This window comes from Dama dama, chromosome 5 (assembly GCF_033118175.1).
Source record: "Dama dama isolate Ldn47 chromosome 5, ASM3311817v1, whole genome shotgun sequence".
Taxonomy (NCBI): domain Eukaryota; kingdom Metazoa; phylum Chordata; class Mammalia; order Artiodactyla; family Cervidae; genus Dama; species Dama dama.
In genome coordinates this window covers 126319779-126341719 of record NC_083685.1, presented here as the reverse complement: position 1 = coordinate 126341719, position 21941 = coordinate 126319779, and the positions used below count along the sequence as shown (strand labels likewise).

At 50.6% G+C, this 21941-nt stretch overlaps 1 long non-coding RNA gene across 1 annotated transcript in view; it reads right to left on the bottom strand.

Moving 5' to 3' along the window:
- The window catches only part of LOC133056180 (uncharacterized), a 28561-nt gene extending 7622 nt beyond the window's left edge, over positions 1-20939 (bottom strand). Inside the window, exon 1 of the long non-coding RNA XR_009692753.1 lies at positions 20807-20939. This is a non-coding gene — a long non-coding RNA (uncharacterized LOC133056180). The remainder of the gene's footprint in view (positions 1-20806) is intronic.
- Between the last annotated feature and the right edge of the window lie 1002 nt (positions 20940-21941).

Genomic DNA, 21941 nt, shown 5'->3' with positions numbered 1-21941 from the left:
TGCTCCCCTAGGCGCGGACGAATTCATCAAATATTGTCACAGCACATAATAATGCTCTTCCCCAGCGCTACTGTGATTGCGCGAGCTCCGGTCCTGCCCTCCATGCCTGTCCCCATGGGGATGACGGAGGGAGAGAGAGGAAGGTGGTGCCAAGGCGTGGTCACAGCATGGTCCCCTGGACAAGGCAATTTCCCTAGAGCATCCGCTCTGATCTTCAGGACAGCCATGGAGGGGAGCGGGGTGTCATGGAGGGGTGAGATGATCCCATTTCCCAGGTGGGATCAGAGAGGTTAAGCCACTCATCCAAGTTCAAGATACTAACCAGCTAGGATTTGAACCTTGGTTTTCCAACTCCAAATTCAAAGCCCCTTCCAGTCACCTCGCCCTTTGCTGTGGCTGGTGGACTGATCCAGCCAAGACTGGAGATGAGTGGAGCCTTCTCACCCTCTGTTCTGCTCAGCCAGCACCATGATTATGCACCCACTGTTTGCTCAGCCCTGGACGTAGAATCTAGGAGATGATCCATAACCCTCCATAGGTCTCCTGATCAGCGTGGAGAAGTAGATGAGGGTTTTGGAGACTAACAGAGTTGGAACTCTGAGAACACCACAATTGACCCCTGACCATAGGAAGTGAGGGCTTATCAAGATGAAGCCAGCACAAAGGCTGGAGAATCCTGAGAAAGTAACACAAAATTCATGGGGGCATCTTGGCCCACCATGGCCTAGTTGCTGAAGAACCCATCAAAAAGAGGACTTGGGAGTCATGGATGGACCTGGAGCATGTCATACAGGGTGAAGTAAGTCAGAAAGAGAAAAGGAAATATTGTGTAATACAGCCTACATGTGGAAACTAGAAGAAAATGGTATAGGTGAACTGATATGCAAAGCAGAAATGGAGTCACAGACACAAAGAAGAAACTTATGGACACCAAGAGGAGGAGGGAGAGGGATGGATTGGGAGATTTGAAATGATGTAATCACACTTCTGGGGTTTCTGGGTGGTGCTAATGGTAAAGAATCTGCCTGCCAATGCAGGAAACACAAGAGACATGGGTTTGATCCCTGGGTTTGGAAGACTGTCTGCAGTAGGAAATGACAACCCACCCCAGTATTCTTGCCTGGAAAATTCCATGGACAGAGGGGCTTGATGGGGCTGCAATGAGTCGGACACAACTGAGTGACTGAGCACACACACATACACACGACCAGCGTATAAAATAGACAACAAACGAGAACCCACTGGATACCACGGGGAACTCTGTTCAATGTTGGGCGGTGACCTAAACGGGAAGGAAATCTAAAAAGGGGGTGGTGTGTGTGTAAGAATGACTGATTCATTTTGCGGCACAGCAGAAACTAACACCTTGGTAGAGCGACTATACCCTGTAAAAAATTAATTTACAAAAAGGAGAAGGGCTGGGTGCCAAGCCCTGGAATGCGCTTGCCCAGTGAATTATGGGTTCTCTCCAGACACGTCCAAGGAAAATACAGCCCTTGCATACTTAGACCAGCATTTCTAAAGAGTGTCCTGAGCAACAGGAGATCTGAATGTCTATCAAATGGATTATTTCTATTTAGAACTTCTCACATCCTTTATCATCTTGATGAGGGTGGTGATAATAATGCTAATTGTCCATGTTGACTGTACCCAATACTCCCAGCACTCCTTGTGTATTAACTCATTTGAGCCTCATGGTAGGTGCTGCTGTGATCTCCATTTTCTTGTTGTTCAGTCACTCAGTCGTGTCCGACTCTTTGCGACCCCATGGACTGCACCACACCAGGCCTCCCTGTCCATCACCATCTCCCGGAGCTTGCTCAGACTTATGTCCATTGAGTCAGTGATGCCATCCAACCATCTCATCCTCTATTGCCCCCTTCTCCTCCTGCCTTCAATCTTTCCTAGCATCGGGGTCTAAGAAAACCAAGACTCAAGAATTCTTGCAACGTTGGACCAAGATGAGAATGCTGGAACTGACAGGATGGGTCACTTCTTCGCATGACTCTGAGAGGCAGATGTAGGATGCAAACGTCCCAGACTTCTTCGACAGCTCTATACCTGCTCTGATTTTGCCCCAGCGCATCTCTTGAGACTAAGGAACTATGGAATTAAGAACTCTGGTTTAAACAATCAGCCTGACTGACTGGCTCAGAGCCCCCATTTCAATACTCTTAGAAGCGAGTGCAAGTTGCTACACCCAGCAGTTTATGAGCTGTGGCTGGTCTGAATCCAAAGGTGGGAGCTCCTGGGGAAATCCAGAAATGCTGGCCAGGCCAGGGCCGGGCCGTCCACCTCTCTGCCCTCTCTCCTGGCCACCTTGAAGCAGGAACCGAGAAAAGGAGGATGAACTCCTTTCTGTTTCCCCTCACCACCACCCTTGGCTGAACACCAGATCTGAAACTGCCCAGCCACGTGCAGAAAAGGACCTTTCCAGGGTTAGATTCAGCCCAGAAGAATAAAGATGCGAATCACTTTGGGCAGCTCCCCGCAGTGTGGACACCTGGGGCTCAGCCGCATCCCCCTGCAATTTCTGGCTTGCTTTGATGCCTTGGCTGGCATCCCCAGCAGGTGCAGGAAGTGGGGGACTGCATTCCCAGGAGCCTTTGCCAAGAGCCCCAGTCCCTCTGAGGGAGAGGGGACTTTGGCCTCAGTTGGAGCATATCAATGGGAAACTGTGGTGAGAAGACATAGCTGGCCAGAGCTGGTGATGGGGTAATTAATTCTACTTAAGCAAAATGTTACTAATAATTAAAGGTACTAATTAAGAAAAATTGGATCAGCTGTTTGTCAGTGCGGGGCAGAAACTAGAGCATCGATGACGCATCTCTCGAGCAGCATTCTGCTGGGAGTAGGCGGACACTGTCATTTGAGGGGTCCTGGAGAGGCCAGAGGGGCTACCAGCTGGAGGAGAGGGCCTTGGGGAAGAAGGTGACATAGGGGAGTGGCTGGCAAGGTGATGACGAGTCCAAGAGGCTGGGGAAGACTCCAGGAGACACCGATGCAGGTTGAAGGATCCAAACCATGGGCCAGTATACACCCGTTCTCTCCAGAGTCCAGGAAGGCCAGGCTGGAGAGAGCAGTAGAGAGCAACTTCGGGGTCATGGGGGGTCTCTGAGGTGAGACGGAGCCAGCGGCAAGTCCGGTGATAGGAGAAGTTACAGGGAGAAGAGCCGGATCAGGGGTCAGGCAGGGCCAGGAGGCGATGGGCAGCAGGCAGGTCTTCAGGGCTCTGAACTCGGGTCAGGTGAGCAGACAGCATAGACAGACCCAGAACCAGAAGACAGAGGCACTAGCTGAGGCAGGGCTCCTCAGCGCAGCTCTGCTGAACAGGGTTTCTTTGTTGTGGGAGCCTGTCCTGTGCATCACAAAGCAGTTAGCTGCATTCCTGGCCTCTATCCGTGGAAGCAAGTTTGCTGGGAGAAATATCAATAACCTCAGATATGCAGATGACACCACCCTTATGGCAGAAAGTGAAGAACTGAAGAGCCTCTTGATGAAAGTGAAAGAGGAGAGTGAAAAAGTTGGCTTAAAACTCAACATTCAGAAAACTAAGATCATGGCATTTGGTCCCATCACTTCATAGCAAATAGGTGGGGAAACAGTGGCAGACTTTATTTTTGGGGGCTCCAAAATCACTGCAGATGGTGACTTCAGGCATGAAATTAAAAGACACTTGCTCCTTGGAAGAAAGGAGCTGCCCAACCTAGACAGCATATTAAAATGCAGAGACATTACTTTGCCAACAAAGGTCCATCTAGTCAGGGCTATGGTGTTTCCAATAGTCATGTATGGATGTGAGAGTTAGACTATAAAGAAAGCCAAGCACCAAAGAATTGATGCTTTTGAACTGTGGTGTTGGAGAAGACTTTTGAGAGTCACTTAGACTGTAAGGAGATCCAACCAGTCCATCCTAAAGGAGATCAGTCCTGGGTGTTCATTGGAAGGACTGATGCTGAAGCTGAAACTCCAATACTTTGGCCACCCGATGCAAAGAACTGACTCATTGGAAAAGACCATGATGCTGGGAAAGATTGAAGACAGGAGGAGAAGGGGACGACAGAGGATGAGATGGTTGGATGGCATCCCCGACTCAATGGACATGAATTTGGGTAAACTCTGGGAGTTGGTGATAGACAGGGAAGCCTGGCGTGCTGCAGTCCATGGGGTCGCAGAGTCGGACATGACTGAGCGACTGAACTGAACTGGCCTCCATCCACTAGATACATCACCTGGTGACGACCAAAAGTATCTTCAGGACTCCCCTGGTGGTCCAGTGGTTTAGGACTCCCCACTTACAATGTGTGGGTTCAATTCCTGATCAAGGAACTAAGATACCAAGTGCCACATCAGTTCAGTCGCTCAGTGGTGTCCGACTCTGCGACCCCATGAACCGCACCATGGCAGGCCTCACCGTCCATCACCAACTCCTGTAGTTTACCCAAACCCATGTCCATTGTGTCGGTGATGCCTCTGTCATCCCCTTCTCCTCCTGCCCCCAATCCCTCCCAGCATCAGGGTCTTTTCTAATGAGTCAGCTCTTTGCAGGTGGCCAAAGTATCGGAGTTTCAGCTTCAGCATCAGTCCTTCCAGTGAACACCCAGGTCTGATCTCCTTTAGGATGGACTGGTTGGATCTCCTCACTGTCCAAGGGACTCTCAAGAGTCTTCACCAACACCACAGTTCAAAAGCATCAATTCTTTGGAGCTCAGCTTTCTTTATAGTCCAACTCTCACATCCATACACGACCACTGGAAAAATCATAGTTTTGACTAGATGGACCTTTTTTGGCAAAGTCAAGTGTCTGCTTCACATAGTACAGCTAAAAAAATAAAGAATCTGAAAAAGAATGAATATATGTATACGTAAAATTGAATCACTTTGCTGTACATCTGAGACTAATACATTGTAAATCAACTATATCCCAATGTAAAATCTTAAAAATTACATTCAACCTGATTGTATAAGATGTGATCATTGCCACTTTCCTGTAAATTCTATTTCAAATTTTTGTCTTTTCCCACCACTTTCCATTAAAAAGCAGAAATAAAGAATAAAAATTGCAAAAGCAAGCAAAAGCTTCCTTCAGTTTAAAATTTTGTTAGTTGTCTATAATATGCATTTCAGGGACACGTGCTTCCAGCGGTAAAGAATCCGTCTGCCAAGGCAGGAGACTTAAGAGACGCGGGTTCGATCCCTGAGTCAGGAATATCCCTGAGGAAGGAAATGGCAACCCAAGCCAGTACTCTTGCTGAGAGAGTCCCGTGGACAGAGGAAATTCATGGGCTACAGTCCAGGGGGTTATAAAGAGTCGGACAGGACTGAGCGACTGAGCACACACAATACTATTTATCATCGGTGGTGGGGAACCTCTGAACCCCTGTTGAGACTCAGCAAAATCTCCCAGGTAGTTGATAAACTAATTCCCAGGAAAAGAAAGCAACCACTGTTAGGGCTTAAGGCCCACTGGCAAAGGTTATTTTAAAATAGAGTCACAGGCTATGAAAGAGATTCTTTACAGCATGCCACATCTCTTCCAAGTAAAAATCAATTTGAACCAATTCAGAGAGAGAGATGAAGAGGGGAAGTTTTTTTAAATTAATTTAACAAAAAGAGAAGCAAACAAACAAAAAAAGGCAAACAAATGTATCTCCAGACACTGCCAAATGTCCCCAGGTGGGGTGTGGGTGGGGGACAGAATAATTGCCCCAGGTTGGAAACCACAGAGCTGATTTTTAAAAATACTGCAGCACCTCGGCACGACCAAGGTTTCCTGTTTACTCCTCCTGAGGCAAACAGATGCTGCCCTATATATGCACCGTCTAGACCCCAGACTCCTTCCAGCTCATGGCTCACCTGCTGGAGCCTGCCGGCAAACGAACTGGTCGAGAACGCAATTACCAGAGTACCTAGGAAAAAGAAGACTCAGAAAGAGAAAGATGGGGTTGAGAGGGACAGAGCCTGCTTGCGTCCGACTCCGCCAACTTTATTGAAGAACACCACGCCTATATATACGCTAACAGGAGTTACTAAGAATAGATCGAGGGTTTGCATACGTGCAGAGCTACAGATGTTTTAAATTCCCACACTTAAGATCAGTAAAGCATTAATTACCCTAGCGCCCAACATGATTAAGATCAACAGAACATTAGATAGAAAACAGGCTTCATCAATAGAACATTAGATGGAAAACAGGTTTCGAGCATGATGAGTTTATCAGCACCAGAAAAACAGGCAAAAAGGTCACCGGTGTGTTTTTTCCCTGAAGGAGACAAATGCCAGTCTATACTTTAACAAGAAGTGGTGGCAGGACAAAGAGAGACCCTTTGTCCTCTCTTAGGGCCGTAAGGGGCCTGTACATTCAGGCCGGCTCCCTGCACTCACCGACCTCCAGGCCCAGGTCCCTCAGTGGATCATTGCACATCCAGCTGGACGGTGAGTCAAAGAACAGAGTGTATAGGGTTGTTGGGGAGATTTCAGGGGCCAGCCCTGGAAACATCTGACATCACTCCAGCCCTAGGGGCAGGGGCCGTACCTGACCACAAAGGGTAAGCGTGAGCCGGCAGGCGGCCCAGGAGGAGACCCCAGATACGAGCCAATAACCCACTGGCGCCACCGCACCTCCCAGTCCGGGCCTTGGCGGCCAGCTCATCTAACCCTGGCCAGCCCTCAGCTCCCTTCTCTTCAAAGACCCCCATCCACAGGCAAAATGTGCTACATCCACACAATGGACTACGACTCAGCTGTAAGCAAGGATGAAGACCTAACACGTGATGCAACAGGCATGACACTCGAAAACCGTGTGCTTGAGTGAAGGAAGCCGGACCCGGAAGGTCACGGATTGCGTGATCCTGTTTGTGTGAAAATCCAGAAGAGGCACAGAAAGCAGATTAGGGGCTTGGGTGGGGAGGAGGCTTTAGGGGTGCTGCTAATAGCTGCGGGGTGTCCTTTTGGGGGAACTAGATAGAGGCGATGGCTGCACGACATTGTGAGGGTATGAAATGCCACGGCCGTGTACATTTTTATCTATTTATTTATTTTATTCTTCTTGGCCATGCTGCATGGCATGCAGGATCTTAGTGCCCCGAACAGGGATCGAACCCACAGTGGAAGTGCAGAGTCTGAACCACTGGACCGCTGAGGACGTCATGCCTTGTACACTTTTATCTTTCTATTTCTAGTTTGTTTGCTTGTTTGAATAAATGTAGCCCAGTTGGTGTAGCCCACCGCTTCTCTTCTGTTTAGTTATTTGTTTATTTTGGGCTGTGCTGGGTCTTCGCAGCTGTGTGAAGGCTTTCTCCAGTTGCGATGTGCAGGCTTCTCCCTGTGGTGGCTTCTCTCGTCGTGGACCATGGGCTCCAGGGCTCAGTGGTGTGGAGCACAGGCTTCGTTTCTCTGGCATGTGGGATCTTCCCGGATGGGGGATCAAACCCATGTCCTCTGCATTGGCAGGTGGACTCCTTACTGGCTGAGCCACCAGGGAAGTCCTTGTACACTTTTATTATTATTTTTTTTTAATCAAGTAAGGGTTTAATCCTACAGAACTAGATGTTGGAAGGGACAGCTGTGGAAATGATTGTCTTGGCATTCCCTTCATGGCAGCAAGGTGGCTGCCCTAGATCCAGACATCACACCCACATTTGCATCAGAAAGATGGGGTGTAGGGCTATAAAGCCTTCCCCAGAAGCCTCTCTGTTGGCTTTGCTTAATTTGCACTAACAGACAGAGATCTGGCTCTGGCCAGAGTTGGGCCATGTAGTAGAAAGTTTTACTAAAGTATAAAGGAGATAGAGAAAGCTTCTGACATAGGCATCAGAAGGGGGCAGAAAGAGTACCCCCTTGTACACTTTTAAATGATTAGTTTTAGCTTACAAGAATTTTACTTCAATTTTTTAAAAAAAGGAAAAGGCCCCTTCCAGCTCCGATCTTCAGTGGTTGTTTAAGATCCAGGAAAGGCAGGAACTAGACCGATGTGCCAAAAGTAGGAACACAGGTGCTGTTCTTTCTGAAGATATACAGCAAGGAAAAAAAATTTTAAAGGTCCTGATCCTACTTTCCGTCAAGTGAGTGCAATGTTAGCGAGGCTTGTAAACTAGAAAGCTCTTTATGAAATGTCGGCGGACGTTGTTAGTGAGGCTCTGTATGTGATCTCGTTGGAATTCTCCTGGATGCGGCTGGGACAGGCCGGGACAGGAGTGAGTGAGCTGCATAAATATGTGAGCGTTAAGGGCAGGCCAGCTCGAAGGTTCTAAACACAGTGGCCCACAACAGCCATTATTATTTAGGATAATGTAAATTAGCAATGAAGCTGTTTCCCTGTGTCCTGGGCTCCCAGCACTGTACTTTGACACATCTTTCATTCATGCTCACTCAGTCATGTCCAACACTTTGTGACCCCATGGACTATAGCCCTCCAGACTCCTCTGTCCATGGGATTCTCCAGGCAAGAATAATGGAATGGGTTGCCATCACCTCCTTCAGGGGATCTTCCCAACCCAAGGATCAAACCAGCATCTCCTGCATTGTAGGCAATGCAGAAGTCATCTGGGAAGTCCCACGATGTACCTTATATGCATCTAATGAGTGAATCCTCTCTGTGACCCTGAAAGGTAGGCAGATTATAACTGTTTACAGATGAGAAATGTAAAAACTGACTGGTTAAATAATTTGCTGTATTAGTTTTCAACTGCTTGGCAACAACTTATACCAAAACTCGGAGGCTTAAAACACGCAGTTATCATCTCACAGTTTCTGTGATCAGGAGTCCAGGCATGGCTCCTGGGTCCTCTGTCTTAAGGCGGCCATGCAGGTGTCAGCTGGGACCGGGGTCTCATCTTAAGGCTTGACTGGGGAAGGATACGTGTCCAAGCTCATGTGGTTGTTGGCAGGATTCAGTTCCTGCAGGGTTGTTGGATGGAGGGTCTCAGTCCCTTGCTGGCTGTTTCTAGAGACCACCCTCAGTTGCTTGCCACATGAACCTCTCCAACATGCTGGCTTGCCTCTCCTCAAAGCACATGAGCCAAGAAGGCAATGGAATCTGCTAACAAGACAAATTTCAACCTCATGTAGCCGAATCACAGAAGGGACAGCTCATCCCCTTTGCTGTGCCCTGTTGGTTAGAAGAAAGCCGCTAAACTGAGCCACACTCAGGCATGGCTGGGGATTGGCAGAGGGGCAGTGGATTACACACATGCGTGAACATCAGGATGTGGCGGCCATGGGGGCCACACTCCGCAGAGATCCATGGGTAGCCAAGAGCTGAGCCGCCTATGCCTGTAGATTTCTGTCCCAGACTCATATCCCTGCACTGCACGTCCTCCGTGTTCTGAGGGTGGAAAGCAGGGGACGACGGGAAAGAGAGCGAGAGCTTCCTATGGGAAAAAGGCTGCACTGAGCTCTCCCTGGCCAGGCCTCACTGATGAGGCTTGTCCTGCAGGGCGAAAGCCCGGGAGCTAGGGCTCCTCCAATATTCCTGGTCTCCTCATTACAGCCACATGCGGTGCTGCATTTTAATTGCCTGGCAGAGCCCTCATCACCAAAGAGGAGGCTTTCCACATCCTCCTCATCATGACTATTTACAGGCTGGGAACATCTGTGGCTCCTCAAGCCCCAGGTTAACATCTCCCCTCCCAACACATGCAGTTGAAGCTTTCTTTATTATACCAACTCCGTAGACCTGCTGGGAGCAGGGGCAGCACCCACTGTGCCCAGAAACCAATACAGTGTGTGCCCAGGATGCGGGCCCTCTGAGCATTTCTGGGAGGAATGGATAAAGGACTCAACTCATCCCCATCAGACCTGCTCAAGGAAGGACCTCATTTTATCCCGATATCCCTGGCAGATGGTACAGTGCCTAGCAGGCAGGCCTCTGTGGATGTGAAATGAATTCGTGGTCACCCACAAGGGTCATCTATGCAAATGCGGTGGAGCACTGCAAAGCCAGGTTTGAGCAGAGGAGCCTGGTCTCCACCAGCTTCTTATTTTCCTTTAATCCTTGAGTGAGTGGGACAATTGCAGGGGGGGCGGGGGGAGACTGTTTAATGGCCAGAAGACCGAGGAAGAGATGAAGATCACTGAAAGAAGCTGATCCTGGGCTTCTGTAACTAATGAGTGCCCCAGAGATGTAACTATACACAAAATGGCCCTCCCCAAACCCAGAACCACTGCTGAGCCTCAGTGTACCTCCAGCCCTGGCAGCTGGGTCGGAAGGAACTACCTCCCCCAGTTTCTCCCTGAGGCCTCTCTCTTAGAGTCCTTGCAACATAAAAGCTCTTCCAGCCCTCCATATGCCCCCCACTTCCAGCCACAGAGTTGTGTCGTTTGCCCATCAACTTCCCTTCTACACAGAACTCTTGAAGGGACATTCCCTGGTGGTCCAGTGGTTAAGAATCTGCCTTCCAGTACAGGGAACGTGGGTTCGATACCTGGTCAGGGAACTAAGATTCCACATGCTGTGGAGCATGGACGCCCACGTGCTGCAGCTACTGAAGCTCATGCATTCAAGGCCATGCTCTGCAACAAGAAAAGCCTCCATGAGCTGCAACCAAGAGCCATCACAGCCAAATGCATAAAATAAATTAAAACAAAACCTCTTGGCTATGAACAGTGCATGACCTTCACCATTCTAAGGGGTGGCTACACCCATGGATCCCCAGAGTAACAGAGATGAAAATAAATTTTAGGGTTTCCCTGGGGGCTCAGTGGTAAAGAATCTGCCTGCCAATGCAGGAGACACGGGTTCGATCCCTGATCCGGGAAGATTCCATATGCTGAGGAGCAGCTAAACCCATGCATCACAACTACTGAGTCTGTGCTCCCGAGCCCGGGAGTTGCAACTACTGAATGAAGGCCGCGGGCCCTAGAGCCCATGCTCTGCAACAAAAGAGGCCACCGCGATGAGAGGCTTGTGCACCACAACGAGAAAGTAGCCCCCACTTGCCGCAACTGGAGAAAAGCCTGCATAGCAACAAAGACCCAGTACAGCCAAAAATAAATAAATAAATTTACTTTTTAAAAAAGGGAAATGAATTTTATATCAATCAGGGCACTGATATGAACTACATAGACTATACACACATCAGCGACTGTCGCCCCCTACGGACCCGCAGAAGCACCTGGAAACAACCTGCATTACAGGCAACCTGACATTTTATGCCAAATGAAAAGCCTCCCTCGGGCAGGCTGGTAAATATAGCATTCTTATTTGCAAGGTTGGTTTAAATCTTAGAGGGCGTGTCATCCAAAGACCACAGAGACCTCTTGACCCTGACAACAGGAAGCCGGGCAGCTCCTGGCCACGAGAGTCTTGGTCAAGGAATGCCAGGGCCAGCCCTGGCCCCTCTGCCCTCCCTCCCATTACAACCTTCCTTTCCTTCGTTCTAGCCCCAGCTGACTCCTCCTGCTTTCCTAGGCCGGGCTTGGCTGCGCTGGGAGCAGGAGCTTTATTGAATTTCTGCAAGTACTTTGCATGGCGTCTGATTTACAATTCATAACCTGGATTATACTGCAAGTTCAGCCTTCCGGGGTCTGTGTAATTTAGATCTAGGAAATATTTTGCCGTGCTTTCAATTCCCCAGACATCTGAGGTATTGGAAATGGATTCCACCCCTGGAGGTTTACAGCTTGGAGGAGGTGACGGAAAGGGAGGCTGAAGCTGGTACACAAAAGGAGGTGGTGGGGAGAAAAGGCAGGGCGTAAAACCAAAGGGGTGGGGGAAAGCTCCAAAATCACTGTGGACGGGGTCTGCGGCCATGAAATTAAAAGACGCTTGCTCCTTGGAAAAAAGCTATGACAAACTTACACAGCATGCTCACAAGCAGAGACATCATTTTGCCAACAAAGGTCCATCTAGTCAAAGCTATGATTTTTCCAGTAGTCATGTACAGATGTGAAAGCTGGACCATAAAGAAGGCTGAGGGCCAAAGAATTGATGCTTTTGAACTGTGGTGCTAGAGAAGACTTTTGAGAGTCCCTTGAACAGCAAGCAGATCAAACCAGTCCATCCTAAATGAAATCAACCCTGAATATTCATTAGAAGAGCCAATGCTGAAGCTGAAGCTCCAATACTTTGGCCTCCTGATGCAAAGAGTCAACTCAATAGAAAAGACCCTGATGCTGGGAAAGACTGCGGACAGAAGGAGAAGGGGGTGACAGAGGATGAGATGGTTGGATGGCATCACTGACTCAGTGGACATGAGTTTGAGCAAACTCTGGGAGATAGTGAAGGACAGAGAAGCCTGGTGTGCTGGAGTACATGGGGTCACAAAAAGTCGGACTCGACTTAGCAACTGAACAACAACAGCAAAACAAAAGTGGGACTGCATGCTGATATGCATGAGAAAGGAGGAAGACTAGGGCTTCTAATGTCTGAACACACACGGCCTCCTAATGGCGCTCTGATGGCCCAGGAGACTAGGGGCCTGGAAACCACCACAGATCAGCGGAAAATAAAGCTGTCCAGAGAAAGTGGCTGGCCAGTGTGGACGGCCCAGGGCTCAGAAGGAAAATGCTCTGTCTTCTGGTTCTGCCTCTGCCACTGTCTTGCTGAAAGAGAAGCAAACCCCCTGACCACTTTCTTTTCCTAATGGTTTTATTGAGATGTCATTCACATACCATATAATTCACCTGTTTACTTTTTAATTTTTATTTTTCCAATTATGAAAGTATGATAACACATTTATGGGAGACTTGGAAAGTACAGAACAAGGTTACATATAGTTTCACTATATATTGCGATTATTTAAGTAGATAAATGAAGTTTTTTAGTTGGGGTCTCAATATCAAACTCTCAAAAATTAACAGAATGAATATATAGAGAAGTAGAAAAATACAGTAGACCTGGAAGGCACTGTAATTCACCCATTTAAAGTATATAGTTCAGAGACTTTCCTGGTGGTCCAGTAGTTAGGAGTCTGCCTGCAAATGCAGGGGACACGTGTTCGATCCCTGATCCAGGAAGACTTCACGTGCCAAGAGCCAATGAAGCTTGTGTCCCACAACTATTGAAGCCTGCTCCCTGCAGCCTGAGCGCCACAACAAGAGAAGGCCTCGCACCGCAACTGGAGAGTAGCCCCCATTTGCTGCAACTAGAGAAGGCCCCCAGCAGCAATGAAGACCCGGCACAGCCATAAATAAATTAAAATTTAATAATAACAATAATAAAGTGTATAATTCAAAGACTTCCCGTACTTACACTGAGTTGGGTAGCCATCACCACAATCAATTTGAGAACCTTTTCGTTATCTCGAAAAGAAAGCTTATGCGCCTTGGCCTTCGCCCCCTGAATTAGTTTTCTGGGGCTGCTGTAACAAATCTCTGCATAGTCAGTGGCTTCAGGCAGCTTGACCAGATGCTCTCCCAGTTGGGCAGGTTAGAGTCTGAAGTCCAGGTGTCAGGTCCACGCTCTGTATGATGTCTCTAGGGAAGAGTCCTTCCTTGCCTCTTGCAGCTTCTGGGGGGCTCCAGCCATCCTTGGCTTCTGGCTGCACTCCTCCCATCTCTGCCCCTGCCTTCACATGGCCTCCCTCCTGTGTGTGTTAGTCACCCAGTTGTGGCCGACTCTTTGTAGCCCCATGGACTATACATAGCTCACCAGTCTCCTCTGTCCTTGGAATTCTCGAGGCAAGAATACTGGAGTGGGTAGCCATTCCCTTCTCCAGGGGATCTTTCTGACCCAGGGATCAAACCCCTGTCTCCTGCATTGCAGGCAGATTCTTTACAATCTGAGCCCCCAGGGAACTGAGTCTCAAATCTCCTTCTGTCTTCCTCTTATAAGGACACATGTCATTGAAGTTAGGACCCACTCTCGCAGCCTGACCTCTTATCTGGATGCTTCACTTCAGAATTTGGTCTGGAGCACACTTGCCCTTTACTCTCCTCCTGGGGACAAGAGGGGAACCAATTTCTTGACCGAAGAACAAAGAACCAAAGATAGAAGGCTACCAGGACCTGGCTGGGCCCTCGTCTGCCCTGGAAAGAAGACACCAAAGTGGGAAGAGCTGTTTTATTTTTGTTGTTGAGATAGTCCTGGTGGCAGTGGTGGTAGGGATGGTGGTCACGGTCACGGTGATTATGGCAGCGCTGGTGGTGACGATGGTGGTGGTGGGGTGATGGTGTCAGTAGTTAAAATTCATGGATCCAGGACAGCCTGCTGGTCCAGTGTTTAAGACTCCGCTGCAGGGAGCATGGGTTAGGGAACTAAGATCACACATGCCATGCAGCATGGCCAAAAGGAAAAAAATTCACGAACCCTCTCTAGAGAAAGGGATGGCTTCTGTCTAGAGTCACACTAGCCCTCTCCTCGGAAGCCAAGTCCAATGAAAGGAAATGGATGTGTCATGTGACATCTTTAGAACATAGCTATTTCTCAACGTCCCTTCCAAATTCTTCCCAGCAACCAAGAACCCAAGAGCCGTTGACACCTGCCTTCTGTCCTGCGTGGGTGTTGTAAACCTGGTTCACTAAGGCTCAGCGGTTTTTTCTGATCCTCATTGAATGACGCGAGACAGGAGAGTCCTGTGAATCTAACACAGAATCTCCAAGGCTCTGCAAGGTCCCTGACTTATATTAGGCCCTTGATACACATCTGTGAATAGACATGCCCTTTAGGACTTCCCTGGTGGTCCAGCAGCTATGACTCCGTGCTCTCAATGCAGGGGGGCCTGGATTTGACCCCTGGTCAGGGAACTAGGTCCCATACGCCACAACTAAGAGCTCACATCCCGCAACTAAAAATCTCAAGTGCGGCAGCTAAGACCTGGTGCAGCCAAATAAGTAACTTTAAAAAAAAAAACAAAAAACACACTCTTCAGCAAGCCGTAGTCTAGCTGGGGACCAGGGATACCCATGGCTGGAGTCCCCCACCCTCACTGGAGCTCTCAGGAGTAGATGGCTTCAAGATCCTTCTAACCAGCCCAGAAAGTGTCACAATCACATTATTCAAAGACAGAGGGAGGCTGATTGCTGACTACACCTTTCCTGTGACCTGGAAGAAGATACGTTTTATGAGAACACAGGCCATATAATCTCAAATATTTCTAATGGCTTATAGTGTATGTTAAAACTCTACACGGGCGCTTCCCTGGTAGTCCAGTGGTTAAGAATCCACCCACCAATGCACGGGACAGGGGTTCGATCCCTGGTTCAGGAAGATCCCACATGCCGTGGACCAACTAAGCCCATGCACCACATCTACTGAAGCCTGTGTGCCTAGAGCCCCAGGCTCTGCCACCAAGAAAGAAACTGCAGTGAGAAGCCTGTGCACCGCAACTAGAGAGGAGCCCCTGCTCTCTGCAACTAAAGAAAGCGCAAGCACGCAACAAAGACCCAGCGCAGCCAAAGATAATATTCATAAACAAATAAATATTTTAAAAAATCGCTACAGGGATTTACTCATTTGATCCTATTTTTGTCAATATCATCATCGTCATCACCATCATTATCTTACGGAGGCAAAAATGAAGACGCAGAGAGAGGAACAAGTGGTCCACAGCTCCACAGCTGGTTGCCACACGGCAGAGTCAGGATTAAAAATCCCAGACCATCTAGGCACCTGACCAATACACCACCCAGCTCTAGGCTTCCTGAGTGTCCCCTGGGCTCCCCACAACCCCACTGCATGCCGTGTTTTCCTTAAGTTGTCACTGCCAACAGCAACTCCAGTCCCACATAGTGTGTGGACTGGCAGGGTCCCGGCAGGAAGCTCCTGGCACAGCAGTGATGAAAGGACCAGTGATGGAAAGACAGAGATGGGACAAGACTAGGGGGACCTAAGAGATGGGGCTGATGCACCCGGAGCCTCGGATGGGAGGGACACTGAGGAGCCACAGGAAGAACTCAGAGACACAGGTGGCCCTTGAAAGGGCCACCCTCTCACCATCCCTCGGCAGGGGGGGACTCACATGTCCTCCCCTCTCTGGCCCGCCCCCTGAGTGCCTATTAGGACCACCCCGTTACAGGGGCCGGGTCCTCAGATGCTGTCCTCAGGGGCAGGGGCAGAGCAGGTGGACGAGGGCAGAGAGAGGGGAGGGCGGACGGAGGAGACCTTGCAGGGAGGGAGAGCTTCAGGGGAGACTAAGGAGGCTCCAGCCCTTTGCTCAAGGTCACAGCTCCGAGGCAGCACGTGGTGAAACCAGGTTGATTTAGCTCCAGCGTTCTTTCCACGGCCGTCTGTGTGGCCCGCGTCCCGGCGAGGAAGGCTTTGGTGTGTGTGCATCGGGGTAAACGAGCATCAGCAAGGCTGCCAGCAGCCTCCACAGTGTTTTTATAATAGGATTTTAATTCACTCCCCCCACCACCCCGCTGAGCTGGAAAGCGCTCCTGTTTGTCTATTTCTTGTTAGGTTGCTGCTTCGAATGGGAAACAGGAGGCAACCGCTCTGCTGTACTTACCCCTGGGGGCCCTGCTCACTCTCTGGGACAAACTCCTCTCAGGTACCCCAGCCCCTCTGCCAACCCCGCCATCCTCCCTGTGGCCAGAGAGGAGAAGGCAACCCCAGGCACACCTTAGGAAAGTGGGAGGGAGCTGCCCACAGCCGAGACACTGCCCCCAGGCCCAGGAAGGGGCCGTCTCCCCCAGAGCAGAGGAGCTGGACAGAACCCGAAGGCCAGCCCCGGCCCAGCTATGCTTGTATCCGGGGGCACCATCTCGGTCCACCTGATGGTCACACCAAGAACCTGAGCGTTCACTCTTTTCTCTATTAAACGGTCTGTATCTCTTTCTGAAATATGTATACATTTGTTTGTTTATTCGGCTGGGCTGGGTCTTCACTGCTGCGCTGGTTTTTCTCTAGCTGTGGCCGGGATGGGGGGCTACTCTCTAGTTGCGATGCGTGGGCTTCTCGAGGTGGTCCCCCTTCTGTGGAGTACAGGCTCTATCTAGGCTCACGGGCTTCAGTAGTCGCCGCACGTGAGCTCAGTAGTTGCGGACCCCGGGCCCCAGAGCGCAGGCTCAGTAGTTGCAGCTCGTGGGCTTCGTGGCTCTGCAGCAGGTGGCATTTTTCCGGATCAGGAATCAAACCCGTGTCTCCTGCATTGGCAGGTGGATTCTTTACCACTGAGACACCAGGGAAGCCCCGAGCATTCACTCTTGAGGCCTCTCTCCCTCACCCCACATCCCATCCCTGGTAAGTCCTGCAGACTCCAACCCGTCCTCCCCAGGAAACCTACTCCCACCTCCCGGCATGCCGGGGTGCTGTTTGCTCCCTTCTACTCTCAGTTATAAGTGGAATTCCCTGATGCAATGGACCTGCTTCTGCAAATTTGTGCTGAAGCTGCGTTTTTGTGAATGGAATCCCAGAGTGCCGTGGGCTCACTGACGCTCTCTCTCGGAGACAGCCTCCCTGGTGGATCATAACGTTTTCACTCTCGCGCTACCACTGGAAAAGAGCCTAGAATTTTCCAAAAAACGTTTTGCACCGATCCACCCATGCTTATGATGTGAGCTGTTGAGCGGAGTTTCTTCAACTGCTCTGTTCTGGGTCCTGAGCACCTGGGAGCATTTTCCTGGGTGCCCCCTGGCTGTCTTCCCTTGGTTTGGATAGTGCTGGGTGCTGGGGGCTGAGTGCTCTCCACCCCACTCTCTTCCACTTCCCCCACCCCACCCCCCATCCCCGCCACCCCCCATAAAGCCATTCTTTCTGCGCCCCTACAGGCTGGATCAGCTGGGGCTTTTGTGTTTTTCATTTTTATTGGGGTATATTTGCTTTACAATGCTGTGTTTGCTTCTCCCGTGCAGTTAAGTGAATCAGCCGCATGTATGCACACATCCCCGCTGCTTTGGATTTTCTTCCCATTTAGGTCATGACAGAGCACCGAATAGAGGCCCCTGTGCCGTAAAATAGGTCCTCAGTAGACATCTACTTCAGACATGGCAGTGTATATACTGGAGAAGGAAACGGCAACCCACTCCAGTGTTCTTGCCTGGAGAATCCCAGGGACAGAGAAGCCTGGTGGGCTGCCGTCTATGGGGTCGCCCAGAGTCGGACAGGACTGAAGCGACTTAGCAGCAGCAGCAGCAGTGTATGTACATCAGTCCCAATCTCCCAGTTCCTCCCACGCCTCCCCCAAGCTGCGACCTTGTGTTCCCTGCCTCCTAGTTAGGTTTGGCCAATCAAAAGCACCGGCATGAGACTAGGGCGGAGAGAGAGAGAGGTTGGGGTGTGTATCCCACCCACTGCCGCCTTGTCTGCTGCTGCTCTGGCACGCTTTCCACCAGGGCCACCTTTGCATTGGATGGCCCCTTCTTTGTGGCTTGGGGCTTGACAAGCTCCCAGAACGTCACCTCTTGCCCACGCACCTGTGGATCTGCCCATGGTAAAGTGTCCCCACTCCTGCTGGCCCCTGAATCCTACCCCACCCCACGCTGGTTCCCTTGTGTGTGTGTGGTCAGTCCCTCAGTCATGTCCAACTCTCTGTGACCCCATGGACTGTAGCCCGCCAGGCTCCTCTGTCCATGGAACGTCCCAGGCGAGAATACTGGAGTTGGTTGCCATTTCTTCATCCAGGGGATCTTCCCCACCCAGGGATCAAACCCGCGTCTCTTATGTCTCCTGCATTGGCAGGCGGGTTCTTAGCCACCAGCGCTAAGTGGGAAGCCCGTTGGCTCCCTTAACTCTGCTCACAAGCCTGATGCCATCTACATACCCTGTCTAGTAAATGGCAGTCATGACAGTGATGTGGTCCCTCTACAAAATGCAAAGCCCCACTTCCATTCTCCACCCAGGGCCCCAGAGTAAGTCATGCCTACCTCACAGGTAGGTTGGGAGAAAGACTAAACGCCTCCAAGGGGAAGCCCAGACACCAAGGTGAGGTGGGTGCCCCTGGAGGAGGTTGTCAGCCTCTACACTATCGACATTTGGGGCCAGATCGTTCCTCACTGCTGGAGGAGAGAGGTGTCCTGTGTGGGGTTACATACTCAGCATCATCTGTGGCCTCTACCGACTGATGCCAGTAGCACGGTCTTCCCAGTCAAGAACATCAAAAACATCTCCAGGGACATTCCTTACCTGGCGGTCCAGTGGTTAAGACTTTGCCTTCCAATGCAAGGGGTGGGGGTTCGATCCCTGGTTGGGGAGCTAAGATTCCCCCATGCCTCAGGGCCAAAAAAATCAAAGCATAAACCAGAAGCAATATTGTAACAGACAGAGACTTTTAAAATGGTCCCCATTACAAAAAAAAAAAAACTTTAAAAAATATCTCCAGATATTGCTGAATGTCCCCCTGGGGTCAAATGCACCCCTGATTGAGAACCACCAGCCTCCAGGAGGACCGGGCATGAGGTGAGGACTCACTGGGCTGGTTTGCTTCTTAGGAGAAGGGGAAGGATGAAGCGGGCAGCCCAGGATGCCCGGGGAGCGGTCCCCAGCTCCCGAAAACACGAGGACGCAATCCTCAGGAAGGTTCCACAGTCACTCCATCACGTGGCCCTCCAGCCCCCCCGGCTTTGAGAAGCCCACTCCTCACCCTCAGCCGGATGCTCGGCCCGGCCCTGGTGCCAGCACAGGTGCCCCCCCGGCCATGACTCGCTCCTCTTCTGCTCCCTCCCAGCCCCCCCAGCCCCCAGCCCCCGCTACTCGCCTCCTTTTACCAGCCCTGAAATGATTTGGGGAGGCAGTTGGTAGCAGGGGAGTACAGCTGCTGCTAAGTTATCCAAACGATTTATCTTAAGATTCATGCAGAATTCATTGTGTGGGGACCAGGGTGGGTTGCGTTTTAATATTCATGCAGATTTGGAAGAAATGTTAATCACGGGTTTGGATAATTTGCACTTTTGCTTAATTCTCCTCCTCCCGGGCTCCGGGCTCCGTTGGCCAGCCCCCAGGACCCCCCCCCCGCCCCTCCCCTCCTGCGCCCTGGGGTTCCTGCAGCCCACTGCTGCAGCTGGGGCTGGACCCCGAGGGCAGGACTGGTGGGGGCTGCTCTCTCCTCTGGCTGAGCTGGCCTCAGCATCTCTGAGCGGGGGAGTGGGGAGGGTGGGCAGCTACCGAGAAGAGCTGCCAGAACTTCTGGGGCATCTTGATGGGAAATAGATAACCTGCTATGGCAACCAGATATGTGCAAATTAGCATTGATTATTCTCAAATTAACAGCTTGGGCATTTCAAACCCAAAACAAGGCTTCAGCTCGGCTCCGGTCTCGGCCCCGCTCCATCCCTCCCAGCCCTCTCCTCTCTCCCGCCTCCCCTGCCCCTCAGTGACAGCTGTCTGGCCTGGGACAGGTGAGAGGCAGGCTCCTGGGGGAAGGGACCTCAGGAGTCTCTGCCCGGCCTTCCTCAGCGTGCACTCTTGCCCTTCCACCACTGTCCCTGACCTTATGGGGGAGAGATCCTTCTGGAAACCGTCCGTGGTTCGCACTGCCCAGTAGGGGTAATCCTACCACCCTGGTTTTGCTTTGAGTCCTGCAAGAATGTGGAATAAGCTTCAGGACTCGAGGCCAAGTCCCACAAGAGGGTCTGTCACTTCCTCCCAGGTAGAGGTAGAGACAGCTTTGGAAAGTCACTGGGTGATGTTGGAGAGTCACCCCCAGGACAGCCATGCATCCCAGAAAAGCATATAGACAAGCCCCAAATCCACCTGACAGAGAGTCCCAAGTTCCCCAGGGGCTGCTACCTGGACCCCCTCTCTCCCTTTTACAGACAGCAAAGGCGAAGTCCAGAGTGGGACGGTGACTAGCCCATGCTCACACAGTCTACTGGTGGCCGGAGCGGAGTTTGAGTCCAAGTTTGCCAGAGGCACAGTTAGATGGCGGCAGCATCAATTTCCCAGCAGGAGACAGACACCACTCTGAGAAGCTAAAAGGGAGGGACTTACGTGGGGAAGGAAATGGCAGCCCACACCAGTATTCTTGCGAAAGTCCCATGGACAGAGGAGCTTGGCAGAGTACAGTCCACGGGGTCGCAGAGAGTCGGGCACAGCTGAGCGACTTCACTTCACTTCACTTCATGGTTACACTGGTAAAGGAAGAACAGAGAAGCCAGAAAGCGGACGGTGAGGCTACTCAGCAGTTAGCAAGAACAGGAAGCTGCTGACGCCCCGGGGAGGAGGGACAGGGCTTAAAGCTGTGTCCCCGTGGAAGCTGCTGGGCTCATCTAAAAAGAGCAAGGATGGGGAACACATGTAAATCCATGGCTGATTCATGTCAATGTATGGCAAAAACCACTGCAATATTGTAAAGTAATTAGCCTCCAACTAGTAAAAATAAATGGAAAAAAATAAAAATAAAAAGAGCTGATGTATAACCAACAAGGTCCTCCTATAGAGCACAGGGAACTCTGCTCAATGTTATATGGCAGCCGGCATGGGAGGGGAGTTTGGGGGAGAAGGATACACGTGTATGTATGGCTGGGTCCTTCCCTGTTCTCCTGAAGCATCACAACATTGTTAATTGGCTACATCCCAATACAAAATAAAAAGTTTTACAAAATAAATAAAAAGAGCCAAAGTAACAAGCAGACACAACAGTGCAGGCGAGGAGGAGGAGAAATAGCCCGGTTTCTCCCTCCCTTCCTCCTGCCTTCCAATTTCTTGCCAGGACCTCATTGGCTGTCTTATCTGTTTAGACTGCTGTGACAAAAAATATCAGAGCCTTGGGTCTTACACAGCAAATATTTATTTCTCATAAGTGTGGAGGCGGGAAGTCCAAGATCAAGGCTGCTTCGATGTCTGGTGAAGGCCCATTTTCTGGTTAGACAGCTCTGTCCACATGTGGCAGAAGGGGCTATGGATTTCTCCAGGGTCTCCTTTAGAAGGGCACTAATCCCATTCATGAAGGCTCCACCCTAATCAGCTCTCAAAAGGCTCACCTCTGAATACTGTCACCTTGGAGGGGGGATAGGTTTCAACTGTAAATTTGGGGGCGGCACAAACATGCAGTCTATAGCATCAGCTAAATCCAGTCTAGAGCCACCTGCTGTGACCAGCCCCCTGGTGACGCTGAGCAGAGCAG